General features: G+C 37.8%; 1 non-coding gene across 1 annotated transcript; it reads left to right on the top strand.

Moving 5' to 3' along the window:
- Positions 1-1,225: 1,225 nt before the first annotated feature.
- Positions 1,226-1,332, top strand: LOC141640563 (small nucleolar RNA R71). The gene has a single exon (XR_012543058.1). It is a non-coding gene; the product is annotated as a small nucleolar RNA R71 (small nucleolar RNA).
- The last annotated feature ends 2,841 nt before the right edge of the window (positions 1,333-4,173 follow it).

Genomic DNA, 4,173 nt, shown 5'->3' with positions numbered 1-4,173 from the left:
AATAGTCTCAAGCTTCCGGATGGATTTCTTCTTTGTGAGAATATCTTTCATATAATTTGCATAGGCCGGAACGTGATTGATTAATTCCGTAAATGGAATTGAGACATCTAAATTCTTCACAATCTCCATGAATTTTCCAAGTTGGTCATCGAACTTAGGCTTAGCTTGACGACTTGGAAAATGAAGTCTAATCACAATAGGCTCATTCTCTTTGGCCTTTTCTTCATTATTCTTTGAAACTTCTTGAATGGTGGGTTCTTCTTCCCTAGAGTTCTGCACAACTCTTTCCTTATCACTAGTATCCACAATGTCATCCTCAACTTGCTTCTTTGGCTCTTCATAGCTTGTACCACTCCTCAAGTGGATGACACTCACCGATTCATGTCTTGGGGGATTACTTTGTGGTGGTAATTGCCCCTTCTGTCTTTGAGAGCTAGAAGATGCTATTTGAGTCATTTGGGTTTCCAACATTTTTGTGTGGGCTAAGATGTTGTTGATGGTGATGTCTTTTGCTTGGCTATCTTTTTGCATTTGAGTGAAAAATTCTTGTTGGTTCTTTTGCATTTGGAGGACCGCTTTTTGAACATCAAAACCGTGGTCATTTGATTGAGTGTATGGAGTTTGATTTTGGTAACCTTGGTTTTGGTTGTAAAAGGGTCTTTGATTTTGGTTTCTCATTGGAGGTGGGGTGTATGTTGTTTGAGGGTTTTGAACATTTTGGCTTTTGTATGAGAGATTTGGATGGAATTTGGTGTTTTCATTGTAATAGTTGGAATAAGGGGTACCACTCTTGTATGCTTGGAAAGCATTCACTTGTTCACTTGTTCCCCTACATTCACTTTGGTCATGTCCCAAAGTTCCACAATTCTCACATATTCCACTTGGAATTGATGAAGATGCCACCATGGCATTAACATGTTGCTTAGGTGATTTGGAGGCTTCTTCAAGCTTAGCCATAGCCTTCTCAAACTTCAAGTTGATGGTATCAATATAAGCACTAAGTTGAGCACCCAATTGAGTAATAGAGTCCACTTCATGCTTTCCTCCTCTAGTAGCCTTCCGAGGTCTACTATATTGTGAGTTATGGACCGCCATTTCCTCAATCTTGTTCCAAGTTTGATTATCGTCAACTTCGGTGAACATACCATTTGATGCCATATTGAGAATGTTTCGGGAGTCTTCATAAAGACCGTTCCAAAATTGTTGTACCAAGAACCACTCGCTAAGTCCATGATGAGGACATGAGCGACAAGTTCCTTTGAATCACTTCCAAGCTTCATACAAAGATTCTTCGTCCCTTTGTTTAAATCCCGTGATTTGGGCTCTTAGCATGTTAGTCTTTTCCGGAGGGTAGAACTTTTTGTAGAAAGCAAGTGCCAATTTCTTCCAATAATCGTTACCAAGAGTAGCCTTATCAAGGCTCTTTAGCCATTGTTTCGCGGTACCAATCAAAGAAAAAGGAAATAAGACCCATCGAATTTGGTCTTGAGTCACTCCGGTTTGTGAAATCGCATCACAATAGTCACAAAAAGTCTCCATGTGAGAATGAGGGTCTTCACTAGGCATCCCCCCAAATTGGCTTCTTTGGACTAATTGGATAAATGCGGATTTTGCAATGAAATTACCGGTCAAGTGTTGTGGTGTGGGAGTACCATTGGGTAGGTTCTCCTCGGTTGGTACGGAATGTGATGAAAACTTAGGCATTGTGGGTTGATTTTGGGGTTGATTTTGTGTTGGGTTCTCCTCTCCTTCTCTTGCAAAAAGGGTTGATGAACTCAATAGTATTTGGTTGAATATCCACAACCTCACTAATACCTCTCAAAGTAGTTCTAGCAAGTCTTCTATTGGTTGTCAAAGTTCTTTCAATTTCGTGATCAATGGGTAACAAGTTACCTTGTGATCTTCTAGACATGCAAAATATCAAACAACTCGAAAATAATTAGAACAAACCTTGAGGAGTTTTACTTCCCCAAGGCAAAGAAAGACACAACTAATAAAAATCAAACAAAATCAAATCAAGTTAACACTGTCCCTGGCAACGGCGCCATTTTTGGTCGGACTTTATCGTTTTCGGTTACTTGTTGTTAGGAGTACCTAGACCAAAACAATATTTATAACTTCACAAACTACTCTACTATTAGTAAAGAGGTAAGTAAAGGTCGGATCCCAAGGGACGGGTATTGATGTAGGATTTTCGATTGCTAATGGTCGTGTCTAAGGGTGTCACAATTTGGGTTGAGGTAGAAGATCACTAAACTAAATAACAATGTAAATAAACAAGCAAGATGATTAAAATGAGGTGTAAACAATTGATTAAAAGCACTATGGTGTCATGGGTTCATAGGGGATTCATGGGATCATACAAACATGTTTTCAACTAGATGCAAGAAATTATTGTTGTGATGGGATCGAGTTAGTGTATATCTTACAATCCCTAGGAAGGTTTGGGTCCCGGAGCCGAATCGATTAGATTGTACAACACCTACAAGTCGAATTAATCCTCCCTATCCAACTATATGCATGGTCTAATGAGACTCGAGTTGGTTTATGTCTTAGAAGTCTCATTGAAAAGATAAGTGATGGGTAAAAAATGCAAGGATTCATAGGCTCGCATTTCATCAAACATAACATGTGCATAAGTTTAAATCACTTCAAGCAAGCAAATTAATTATGAAAGCATATTAGATTAAGCATGAATCAATCCCCATGTTGGTTTCCCCTAATTCCCCATTAACCCTAGTTAAGGTGACTACTCACTCATTATCAAGTTTAACATGCTAACAAGGTTGTCAATCATACTAGCAAGACAAAACATGATGAATAAATGAAGATGATTAACAAAAATTAAAAAGGGATTAAGAGAATTATACCTAATGATGATTCCAAATAATAAAGCAAAGAATAATAGAAGTTTTTGATTAAGAGAATTATCTCCGCTTTGCTAGTCTCCGTAAAATATGCGCGGATCGTGGATCACGTAGCAAGGAAAAGGTTCCTGTCCAGCAATACGCTCGTCCCGAGCGAAATATTAGCATCCTGAGCCTCAACCCGAGCGGGTTGAGCTGTGTCCCGCTCCAGATAATCTTGACCCGCGCGGGTTGAGCTGCTGTTCCCTTTGTTTTTGCTTTTAAGCCTAAGATGCCACTATATACTCCTTATTTCTACTTCCTTGGTCATCATTCTTGCTTCCTCTTCATACTTAGTCCATCAAATATCGTCAACAAGCTTCCAAATATGCACGAAAGACGGGAATTTCCGCCTTATTATCTCTTTTCCTATAAAACATATAAAATGCACTAGGAAAGCAAAGTAGAAAGCATTTGACGGATAAAATGGTCATAAAATGTTATAAAAGTATGCAAAATAGGTTCAATTAGGGGACTAAATATGTGCAAATAATGTTCACATCAATTGCCAAATCGCCATAACTTCACATGCATATTTAATCGACTTATCGTCTATCGTCAATTATAATTATCAAGTATTCATCGACTTAGTTCACTTAAAGATGATAGATAATAAATCGACAAGACCTCTCACATATTTAAAATTGATATTAGCCTTACCAAATAGTAGGACTCACGAATCCCTTTGACATTTGGGGTAGATTCGGTTTCCCGGGGTACTTTCATTTTTCATTGGGTAAGTGGGGTAATAAAACGTTATTACACGCGAAATTTAGTTGGACTCAACGGGATATAAAGAATATTCTTATGTTCCGGGGCTAGAGATGGGTTTTATGAAAAACATCGAACGAGAATTCTAAAGTAGAATCAATTAAAGAATTAATTCACCAAATTTATATAAGAATGGGATGTATCGGTTTCCCCGTGCCCATATTTGTATAAAGATGGATCTCGGAATCATTTATTATAGTTGGGTAGAGGTCACTATATAAATGCTTAACTTGTTAAAATTGTTTGCAAGATTATTTAATACGATAAATGTTAATTATTTCCTTCATCTCCGTTTTGTAGTTATTTTGATATACCATTGAATCATGTCACAAATCCTTCGACGAAATATGCTCACTATACAACCTTGATACGACTAGAGAAATTCATTTTGGCATTGGTTCCGATTGAAGCCTTAACTTTATTACCACTTCCTCACCTCCCATCAAACCTAGCAACTTAGTGGATAAGTCTTGTGAAGACAACCTCACTAAAAACA

This window comes from Silene latifolia, unplaced genomic scaffold (assembly GCF_048544455.1).
Source record: "Silene latifolia isolate original U9 population unplaced genomic scaffold, ASM4854445v1 scaffold_88, whole genome shotgun sequence".
Lineage (NCBI taxonomy): Eukaryota > Viridiplantae > Streptophyta > Magnoliopsida > Caryophyllales > Caryophyllaceae > Silene > Silene latifolia.
The sequence above is the reverse complement of the archived record's forward strand: the minus strand, read 5'-3'. Positions and strand labels throughout refer to the sequence as shown.